A 12,121-nucleotide genomic window follows, 5' to 3' on the forward strand; every position below is an offset into this window, starting at 1 on the left:
GATCTTCCGTATTCAGCCCCCCGGGGTCATACGTGTATTCCTAAGTCCTCCCTACGGGTAGGCATCTTGGCGCATATCTCCTCCTGGAATATGCCTCCCAGTGTACCTTGGTATTCCTGCGTTAAGTAGAGGCCTTTGACCGTTCAAACTTGCATCAGGGTTCTCACGCTTGCGCAGGGCACTGGAAGACAGCCGAGTGGCGTTATTGCATTGGGACCCCCATTCGTCAGTCACTGACGTTACGTCGGAGTGACTGAACGAAAGGGAATGTCTCGGTTACGTATGTAACCCTCATTCCCTGAGGAGGGAACGGAGACGTAACGTCCCGTTGCCACATCCGCTGTACCGCTGGAACGGAGTTCAACTTGGCTCCTCAGCAGGTAAAACATAATGCGATGATGCCAGCTACTTCCTTATATACCCACGTGGGTAGGCGGAGTTACGCATGCAAATCTTGCATGCCCATGGCATTGGCACTGCCATTGGGCGCTTTCTAGTCTCGGAGATGACAGGCTTCTAAGCGAAACCCCCATTCGTCAGTCACTGACGTTACGTCTCCGTTCCGAGGGTTACATGCGTAACCGAGACGTTCCGACCTTCTCCACTGCGAAGACTTCCGCAGATAAATTTGCAGTGCTCTGACCAGGCAGAGTAGATGAAGTCTCCCCTCTTCAGCTGACACATGAGGTGGAGGATGAAATGCCTGCAGGACCGTAGGTCGCACTGCATGAAAAGTGGGATTTTCGTCCCCGTAAACGGCCGGAAATCTCCCTGATTTTCGACAATTAACGTCAGTTTGCAGCCTGTGAACGTCACGTTCGTCTGTGCCACATATTGACGGAAACGAACCATGACGTATGTGGAGCTCGCGGAGGCATGCTGGCGCCGGCGCTAATGGCTCTAATTAGCATATGAATAGCAGCTCTGGGCGGCGCCTTGCCGGAATGGCTTGAATTTCCTCACTCAGTATTGGTTGAAACTACTACATTGAAACAAGAAATATCACTCGTGATTGGTTGGCAGATCTGTTACAATTGGTCAACCTGGGTAATAAATTAATAAATTTAAACCCCCAAATTATAATAATTTTACACACATATAAAATTATGATTTGCATATTATTTTTTAATTGTATATATTCATATTCATGTGATATGCTATTATGTTTTATATTCATGTCATTGTTATCCTATGGACTATGCTATTATAATCATCAAGGACATTCATTTATTGAGGAAAGGAAAATATGCCAGGGATGTGCAGTTTATTCAAAGAAAGAGCTTTATTAGAACAAACACAAACACACAACCAAATGCAAAACGTTTGAGATCTGCCCACACAACAATAGGAAGCTCACGAGAAGCCCAAAATCCTACAGCACCATGAAGTCTCTGTTTTCCGCTTCAGAGCTGTAGGTAACTAGCGCCATTCTGTCTGTTTAAAGTCCATTTTTCAGACGTCTGTCGTGCGTTGCCCTGTTCTTTGGAATCGCCTCTAATCTCGATTGCAGCGTGGCACAGAGCTCGGCGAGCTCCTGGCTGGTCAAACAATCCATCCAGACACCGCGCGAACGATGCCGTCTTCCTCATCAGACATCAGGTCTATGGTAGCGTACTTCCAAAGGCCCACCTCATCCTCAGCTAACACACTCTTTCTTGCTTGTAGCAGCTGTAAAAACAAACAATAAAGACAATCAGTATTGCGCGATGTACTGCGTAAAATGCACCTGAAAAATAGTCACACTGACCAAAAACGTATCTAATCTAATAAATCTTACCCTCTTTCTTCTCAATCGACTCCGAGCTGAACTCTTCACAGCTTCTGCGTGCGATGCAAGAACTGGATGTTTGTACCTCCTGCGTACTGTCTCTATGTCTTACATGCAGCTGGAAAACAATTAAATGAGTGTTATGACGAAGTTGTGAAGACGACGTACTGCTTCCTGTAAAATGACCAGAAAAAGAAAACACTTTTATAAAGCAACTTACATTTGTTCTTTTACAAGGCTAATTTCAGCTTGTGCTACTTAAAAAGCTTTGCTTAAGGTTACTTTAGCTTAGATAACAGTCTTACCGCAATCTTAGGACTGGTCTTCTCTTAGGCACTCGTCTTCTCTTCTTAAAGTTAGTATCTTCCACACAGTTTTTCGACTCCAAAGCAAGCAACCTATCATCTATGGACAGCAACCTGGAGATTACTAAAGTTAACTGCTCGTTAAAATCGGCAGCAAACTGAGCAAGCTGACGAGATTGCATTCAGCTGTTCTTCCCTCATCTTCCCGCCGGTGTTACGGATCAACTGGGGATCATGTTATCTGGGGACGGGCGCGTGCACGCAGCTAGTTTTACCTGGATTTACAGCAGATGTTAGACGAGGACAGATTCGTCACAGCGGATTTTCCACTGAACAGATTTAAAACGCTTTCCACATTATTGGTAAATGTTTGCATAATATCAGGCTCTGTGTTTTCCTCTGTCGCTGCTTTGCTGTATGTTTCAAACGCAGTTTAAGGGAATTTTTAATGTGGTTTCATTTCACAACACAGACCACGCCCACATTTTGTTACATTCTTTTCGATGAAAGTCGTATCCAATGACAGTTACATTCAATAAATTACATTGTGTCGTATTAGTATCGGAATTTTTATTTTATTTTTAATAACTATTATTTTTGTAATTTGCTTAGGGTATTTTTTAAATTATATATATCCTAACTAAAATAACTCATAGCCTGTCATATTACCTTTCTCATATTAGCCTATTATATTGCCCACCCCTTGCCCACCTGCACATCCCAGCTGATATACAAGATTTGGGGGGTCATTCTGCATTTGAAAGTTTGAAAGGGTTTTAAATCTTCTAAATAAAGTAAAATGATTCAAAATCAAGTAATTTATACATGCCAAAGTCAACTTTAAACATATACAATGTAATTTCCAAACAGCAAAATTGTGGCCAGTGAAAATGCTGAGTGGCCAGTAACTTTGGAAAACCACTAGCCACAGTGGCCGGTGAGCAAAAAAGTTACACACACACACACACACACACACATATATATATATATATATATATATATATATATATATATATATATATATATATATATATATATATATATATATATATATATATATATGTAGTGCCGTTAAAATTAATTTGCATTAACACGTTAATTTTGACAGGCAATGATATATGATATATAAAGTTTGCTGATGTATGACGCCGCTTATTAGCAGGAGACCGCAATGATTGGTCAAAGTTGCGGTGATTGGTCAAAATTGCGAGTCGCACTGAATTCACGGGGACTGATTGCAAATGACACACAATAAATAATCTAGAATACTTTTATCAAATATATAAATTCAAGCTTAAGTTTAAGATTTTACAATTAGGCTATACTGAGCCTGATCTATCTAAGAGATTTTCTTAGAAGGAAGTTAATACCTTTTAGAAAAATGTCACATGGGTTAAAACTCCTGCTACCCTGATTTGCATTTGTATAGCTCACAGCATGTTCATTTACATGTTAAAGCCTCCCCTGGAGTTAAGGGAAGGGGGGTCTTGGGGGGGACAACTGCCAAGCAAGGCCCACGTCAATTTCTGACAATTCACGGCAGTTTTCGGTGTCGCCTGCAAACTGCCGTGTACAGTCGTAAACCTGATCTTCCACGACAATCTACAGTGCCGCTTACTGACGAAAATCCCACTTTTCATGCAGTGTCGTGCCACACTAGATGGCACCTTAGGCACATAGCCCGGCCTAGGATGCAAGATGGCCTTAACCCCGCCGGGGGCAAACTCCAGCCAAGTTGGCATTATAGCCAAGGCCTGGAGGTCCCCCACCCTCTTAAACGAGGTGATCACAAGGCACAGCGCAACCTTAAACGACAGAGCTCAATCTGTCGCCGACTCGAGTGGTTCAAAGGGGGCCTCAGCCAGCCCTTCAAGTACCACCGCCAGATCCCAGGTTGGAACTCTGGGGCGAGTCGCAGGCTTTATCCTCCAGGTACCATGGAGGAAACGTACGACCAAAGGGTGCCTCCCCAGAGGCCCATCACTTACAGGAGCGTGGAAAGCCGTAATGGCAGCCATGTACACCTTACTGTTGGATTAGAGAGGCGAGAGGAGTGTGGTCTGTTCCAAGACTGGAGTCTAGAAAAAATGGCAAACCCCGGTGTTGAACTTGTGCTCTGTGCTGCAGGAAGCGCTCAAGCTTACTTTTAACTACTGTCGCTTCCTGCCTTTCTGATGGCCAGCTGATGTTTAATATGGCCACCACACGAGTCACAACCTCAACGAGCTCCTCATAAGTGGGCATGTGAGGTGACGAGTGAGCCTCAACGTCACCTGCCTCGATGCTGAGCACATCCACATCCTCAGATGCAGACAGCTCAAGCATCGGACCCTCTCCTCGTGCAGAAAAAGCCGCATCACGGGCTTCTGCACGGGGAGGAAGGGCATCAGAACTGTCTGATGATGATTGGGAAAGTGCCTCAGCAGTCCCAATCTCACCAGCCAGTTCCCATTGCGATCTCCACGATCTAAGCCGTCAAACACAGCCAGACGGGAGCGCAGCACTCTGATGGGGAGTGCTTCACAGTGCTCGCAGTCAGTTCCCTTGAGAGCTGACCGAGCGTGCTGCGCTCCCAAACAGTTCACACACATTGAGTGCGTGTCCCCACCCGTGAGATAACGAGGGCAGGGGTACACACACTTCCTGAACTGTTCACTTGTCATTCTACTCATTCAAAAGATTTAAATCAAACACAGTCTCCCATCTCATACACACACACACACACACACACACACACACACACACACACAGAGCATTTGCTGAAGAGCGAAAGGCTAGCGCTATTGTGATGCGGCGTCCCTTTATACTTCCGGGTATACCGTCACTTACTACGTCATGACGTAGCACCAATCAGGATCGGTCTTAGTTTCATTCATGCTTCAGATGCGTCACGCTGTGGGCGTTCCCCAAAAGAGTCGTTTTACGACGCAGTGGGAGTTCCCTTGAGAAGGGAACTTAAAAGTTTAAGGCAACAAGCTGGGGAAACTTTTGGCGTTATCTCAACTTTTTTCATGTTAAATAGTTTTATAAACTTTAAAAGCTGGATTTATCATACAAAACATATACTATTTTTTTTGTTTATTTAGATAAAATAATTAATTTTGCTAAATAAATTGTGTATTTAAATTTTAATGAAATATGTTAATTTAAAAAATATGTTTTCACAAAAAACATGTTTCAATTCTGACATCACATTTTTAAAGTTTTCACATTTCTGGCCAAAATGACAAATGTTGTTTGCAAAATTCTCTAATATTCACAAAACTTCACATTTAGTCCATTAGTTCCTGACGATTATGCCACGGGTTTGCATTGGATGTTTTCCCTTGCATAGCACCGAGGGAAATACCTCAAATAATAATATTGCATGTTATATCCAACCCTGGCTGTCCTCTCCACCTATTGTCAGGAAACCACAATTCAGCTCCATTATTCTCTAAGAGAGGAAAAAAAAACAGAAAAAAACAGAAGCAAATTAGCATAAAGAAAATTATTCCAGTTGCATCTACCTGTATCATATACTGTAACAAGGCATTACAATAACAAATCCGTACCTGCACATACTTGAATCTTTCCTCCACAATGTCAGAGTTACTTTGGAATGTAACTAACTCTGTACAGATAATTAATTCTGGCATGGTGTTATTTACAGTAAGGACTCCATCAATAGTTGCCAAACTCTGCCCTGATCTGCAAGTACTACTGCCTGGATTTCACATGTGATCACATTGTTTGTCACAATCATATCTACAATCACTAAAGATCTTTCCTCTGCAACTATACATGTGTGGTAGTGTCATAATGTCAAATTTGACATGCTTTTTGTTTTACTTTATAGAATCCTCCTATAAATTAAAAGCAAAAAGCATGTCAAATTTGACATTATGACATCTGCATTACTGTTGACACAATTTGTACTTACTTATTATTATTTTAATTTGATCACTTGTTTTGTTACTGGATGAATCTGCATTTTGAACAAATCTTTTTTCTTTTCTTTTTGGATAAATGTTTTATTGATTTTTGCATAGATAGGGTCACATACATTTGTTCGTAGTTTTCTTCAGAATAAAACAAACAGAAAGGAGACCCTCTGAACCCCCCACTCCCACCCCACTCCAGCGATCCCCAAAAGTCACAGCCACTGTTCCTTTCCATAAAATTGCAATCAAAAAATAAATAAAAAATTCAGGTATACACCTGCATAAAAACAAAGAACAAATCTTTTGAATGAATGATTCAATGACAAATATGTTTGTTTTTTGTAACAACTACTTGCCACCTGGTGGTGAAATTATGAAATCGATCATTTCAAAAGGTTGTTTGCTCTTATTTTGATCTATACCTTAGACATCAGTGCTTATAAATGAATTATAAACTTGTATCCCAGTACTTCTGTGATAATCTGAATTCATTCAGGTACATGCTAACTGCTCTCTCTAGCTCAGCGGCAGCATGACCACAGATTTGAATGTACTATGATGTTTGTTTTTACAATATTTGGACATTTTCGAATTGTAGGCTATAATATAAATGACCAGTTACATCAGTTTGCTGCTATGTGTTTTATTTTTGGTAAAATGCTATGAACCCATTGGTTTATCCTCATCATAATTAGTAGTGTTTTCTTACATATATTAAGAAACATATTTTATGGCTCATTGTGGGGCACTAGCTCCATAACCAATAGCGCTGACTGTATATTCTCCTGTATATGTGTCTTCAGGGTATCACACATCTTTTATATCACATTATTTTATTTATTTTATACCACAAGAGGCTTGTCGAGGCCATAGAAAAAAAAAAAATCTAGAATCTAGAAAAATCTAGCATTCATGTCATGCTGTACTCATATGCTGACTCTATGTGATTGACCAAAGGCCTTAATGATCTGGGAAACCTTTTTGGTCGGTCCATTGGAGGTCTTGCTGGGAATAACTCTAATGAGGGGAAACCCCTTGAAATAGGACACCAAGCAAAACCATTCAATGGAAAGAGATCTAATAACAGGGTTGGTTAATGTATACCCAGGCGAGTCCATCCATTCTCTTTCAGAGTGCAATAGGCCTTGGCTGCTTAACTACATGTCCAGAGAATGGATTGATGGAGGGAGAGACAGAGGGAGAAGCAAAGGGAAAAGAATAGATGGAGACAGACCAATGGAGGGAATGAATGAGTGAGGGGGACACAGAGGTGGAAGCGGAGAGAGGAGAGAGAAAGTAATAGAGTGTATATGAAGATGGAGAGAGGTGAACAGGTAAAGAGGGAGAGGTGAATGAAGGGAAATTGAAGAGGAGAAATGGGGATGGATGAGACCAAAATTATATTGGATGATTATAATTCTTCTGCAATCTTTGTAACAAGAGTCTTATCATCGCAAACGTGTGTGATTGGTCTTGCTAATACTGTGGTAATAGTTATGTTGGTGAAATGATCATGTGTCTGAATTTTTATTAAATGAATTTAAGTTTTTAAATGAATGCTCATAATCATTTCAGATGTTATTAATGCCTAAAGAAATTGTTGATTGAAGTCTTAAAGAAAATCTTTGAAACCAAGATTTTGTGATATTCCCCCATCTAATTTAATGAGTTTATTTTTCTATTACCCTAAAAGGATTCCTAAACAATTGCTAAGGATATCACATTGCATAATCATTAGTTTGTTTTTAGAAGAAAAGCCTTTTAGAAGAATGAATAAAGGCTCAAATGCCAAACTACATATGACATGCTGAAGAACTGCGATAAGAAGGGAAAATAGATAGATGAGGAGAAGGAGGCTGGAAAAGCTGAGATGGTAAAATGAAAGAAGATGGAGGGGAAGATAAATAGCTGTTTTCTCGAGAGCATCTGCTCTTACAGTCTCATCTGCTGACATCTGTCCTCAACAGCTATCAGCCAGCTGCTCGTGTTCTCAAACCACCCCGTGCCCCTTTCTTTTCCACTCACTTGCTGTCTTTAACATTGCCTCTAACTATATTGCCAGTTTCACGGCTGCCATCCAGGCCTTTCTCCTTATGTCCTCTATTCCAATTCAATTTACATATTGTTCCAAAGCAGCTTTACAGAGAATAGTGCCTTGCAAACTCCCCAGTGAGCAAGCCAAAAGTCGTTGTAGCAAGGACAAACTCTATAAGATGTTTAAGGGGATGAGAAACTGAGGAATGACATCACATTCGTTCTTCGATTTCGCTTGAAGTTCATCAGCTCTTTAAGCCTCTTCTCGACGATTGACATTATGTTGACTGTTGGCGTCCCTAGTTGATGGCAAGAAAAGGGTGAATATAGGGAGCTATAGTGAACCTCAGGATGGGGGTCCCAAGGTGTGGGTGGAGCAAAGGAAAAGAAAATAAGGACATTTTCTCTCTGAAGGAAATGTGTGTAGTGGAAATAGAGTCACCCCCTAGCATACAGATTGTGATTCCAACATTCCAGTTAGTGAATACCAAGGAATCTGACCTGAGTACAAAACATGGAGGTGGACTGAGTGTATTTGATAACTGGTAAAGTTAGTGTAGCAGGTTTAAAGTGTGTATCTGTCTTACTCTCTTTCTGCAAATTAAGGTTGAGTTTGGTGTTATTAGGTTTGAGGAGTCACGGTACCACACAATGGTGCGCACTGATGAGTTCTGTCGGTAACTTCCTGCCCCCTGCCTCCTAAATTGTCTGTTTGGCAGCTCTGTGTGTGTGTGTGTGTGTGTGTGTGTGTGTGTGTGTGTGTGTGTGTGTGTGTGTGTGTGTGTGTGTGTGTGTGTGTGTGTGTGTGTGTGTGTGTGTGACCGCATGGGCTAAGGAGAAATTACCCTCTTTTCTCTAATGAGGGACTTGAAATGATGAAACAATGAACTCGGACAAAGAAGAACAATACTTACAGCGACAGCTCAACATATGTGAGTGAACAGCTAAAATGCTGTGAGGACTTTTACTGGTATCTGGTGCTGATTGCAGTCATGCTGTGTGTGTGTGTGTGTGTGTGTGTGTGTGTGTGTGTGTGTGTGTGTGTGTGTGTGTGTGTGTGTGTGTGTGTGTGTGTGTGTGTGTGTGTGTGTGTGTGTGTGTGTGTGTGTGTGTGTGTGTGTGTGCGTGTGTGTGTGTGTGTGTGTGTTTAGGAATATAATTTGTGTTTGTACACATCCTGGCTTAATCAGAATTAAAGAGTATAAACTGACAGAAATAGGAACATAATCTTCAGCTTCTGTTCCAGAAATGATATAAATTGAATTAAATGCGAAATTATCACAATGTGGAATAAGTCACAGAAAAATAGAGAATTTTGCTCAGCCTTCACTGAAATTAGTACATTTGTGGTGATAAGTTTACACTTCCAGGGTCTATAATTGGTTACAAAAAATAATCATAAAAATTGCTTGTTTTTCAAAATTATTTAGTAGTTCCCTGCTAAGCTATTTCTCACAACAGTTTTGAAAACATATGTTATGTATAGCTTATTCAGGGCAGTACTAAATGATAATAATAATAATAATAATAATAATAATAATAATAATAATAATAATAATAATAATAATAATAATAATAATAATAATAATAATAATAATAAGCATTTTTTTAATGTTCGCTCTTATTTTGTTAACTATTATTCTGTAGATTCTGCAAGGTGAAAAATCTTATTACCGCAACTATATAAACATTTTACCATGGATATATGCACATTTACATTTCAGATGGGGTCCTTAAAGAAATGTCATTATTTAAAGCTGTGCTCTCAAGCACAGTAAATACTGAAAGGGGCGGATTAAGAAATCCACTGCTGCTTCTAATTTAAAATTAAATAATTAATCAATATTTATTATACCAATACCTATCCCAAAGCTACATGCAGAGCATTCCTTATATCATTATATTGCCGATTTTGAAGCCAGTCATTTGAAGGCCAGTCATTATGTTTTTCATTATGTGTGTGAGGTCATATAAATCTCATATCTACGAACCAATAATCCACATCCAGGCTATAGTCCATACAATCACTATTACTGCAGTGAATACTGTTCCCATAATTATTTGTATTATTTTATTATGTCCCATAATAAAATTATTTTTAATGAGACTACAAGTTCAATTAATTCATCAAAATAAGAATTAAATTGTAAATATGGGGGAAGAACTAAACACTACACAACTGGACTCCAAGCACAACTAATATTCTTACAGAATCGTTCTCATATGTTTAATAATATTTGAATAAAATGTGAAGATGTCAATTTTGTGCATTGTTTTGCCTTTCCTTCCTTTCTTTTCTCTCCTAAAACTACTAGACAGAAAATATGAAAGCATGTCTCATAGTTTACTCCTGACTTGTATCCATTCATCACACTTTCTGCATCTCTTCTTTGTGTTTTTGTTTTGGGATTCTCTGAAAAATCATATAAAATGGCATTTCATAACCTTTTCAGTATCATTAAAGTGTAATAAAGAAAGATATCAGCAGGTGTGTTTCCTGGCACGGCTTGCAAAAAACTGTTCTGTGCGTGTTTATTTTCCCAATAATGCACTTTAGAGCACACAACGTCACCTTATGATTATCATATTAATTAAATCATAGAGAGAAATTATTCTCTGCATCTATTGGGGTATATAGAATGAACCAACCATGGCCAAATTAATGAGAAAACATTAAAAGAATGATAAAAAAAAGTTAATCAAAAAATACAGGGTGAATTTTGTGTGTAATAGAGATGACATAATTCAGCAGATTCTATTCCTTCATTTACCTCACAGATGTGTGTTATAGAGAATATGCTCAGTGCAAGCAATCGTAATCTCTTCAGCATTTCTTTTATCTCTATGGCATCACCTAGTCATAAATACTCATTAAAGCCATATGCCATAAGCCTTTGGCGCCACATGTTTACAGCCTTTAGAGAAACATTTGTTGATTGGAGGATGATTAATTAAAACTCATCTGTGAGTGGGTTTTTTCCAAAAGGCTCATCCACAATATCTCATAAAAATAAAATACAGTGATGGATTACTTGCAAAATGGCAAACAGCTTTGTTTTCTCTTTGGGTATTTATTGGTATTATATATCAATAATATATTATATACCGTGTGTGTGTGTGTGTGTGTGTGTGTGTGTGTGTGTGTGTGTGTGTGTGTGTGTGTGTGTGTCTGTCACAGGGTCTTTTTACATCTGGTCACGTTTTAACCTAGGTCACATATATGCACTCTTAGAAAAAAAAGGTTCTTATATAGACCATAAGGTGCTTTACTCAACTTATGCCAAGAAGTTTCTATAATGACAAGAAAGAACTATTTTTGTCACAAAGGTTCTTTAGGCTAGTATTCATTCATATATTACATTGTTCTGTAACATTTTGTAGTTGTAATTCAATTATTGTTTATTAAACTGTTGTAGTAACTTGCAGTTTTTTTGGATTGCTTACACACACAAATTTAAAGTAGTACACTATTAGCAAAACCTTACACTCAAGAATCAAAACATCAGCCCATATTTGCACAACTATAAGCACATTGTCAAACTCACACTTACACTGCAAAACTCTACACACAGTAATTTGCAAAACACTAAACACCCTTAATATACATTACACACAAAAATCTATCATGAAGTCACTTCCTTGAAATACCAAAGAACTGACTGTCAAATTACCGCACCGTCCAAACAATTGGTTCAACACAGTCATCAGGTGTGCAAACACTTGTTTGCTTAAAAGGTTACTTCAGCGATTAGCATATGGCTTTGTATCTGTAGAAACCCTGAAGTATATTCAAATGATTGTGCTCCCCCTCATATCCCCCTGAAACAAGAGATTTATGCATTTTATTTCTGGAAAAATTCCTCCTATGGTGCAAATTGACGATATTTGCATCATAGGAGGAATGTTTGGCCGAAGGTTAAAGACTACAGCCAGCAGAGGGAGCTATTTCCACATGTTTTGAACCCGCACACGGGGGATGGGAGATTACACTCAGAGCTCAGCACACGCAGCTACAGGCACTCATTTAAACGGAGCTACTTCTCAAATTAATTTCTATGATAGTTAAGCTTGCAAAGGAATGAACTGAAACG

General features: G+C 39.2%; 1 long non-coding RNA gene across 1 annotated transcript; it reads right to left on the reverse strand.

Annotated features, from left to right (window-relative positions):
- Positions 1-1,343: 1,343 nt before the first annotated feature.
- LOC137071922 (uncharacterized) lies at positions 1,344-2,474 on the reverse strand. Its single transcript, XR_010904549.1, has 3 exons — positions 2,074-2,474; positions 1,778-1,886; positions 1,344-1,668 (listed from the first exon to the last, which is right to left on the reverse strand). It is a non-coding gene; the product is annotated as an uncharacterized lncRNA (long non-coding RNA).
- Positions 2,475-12,121: the final 9,647 nt, after the last annotated feature.

This window comes from Pseudorasbora parva, chromosome 3 (genome assembly GCF_024679245.1).
Source record: "Pseudorasbora parva isolate DD20220531a chromosome 3, ASM2467924v1, whole genome shotgun sequence".
Taxonomy (NCBI): domain Eukaryota; kingdom Metazoa; phylum Chordata; class Actinopteri; order Cypriniformes; family Gobionidae; genus Pseudorasbora; species Pseudorasbora parva.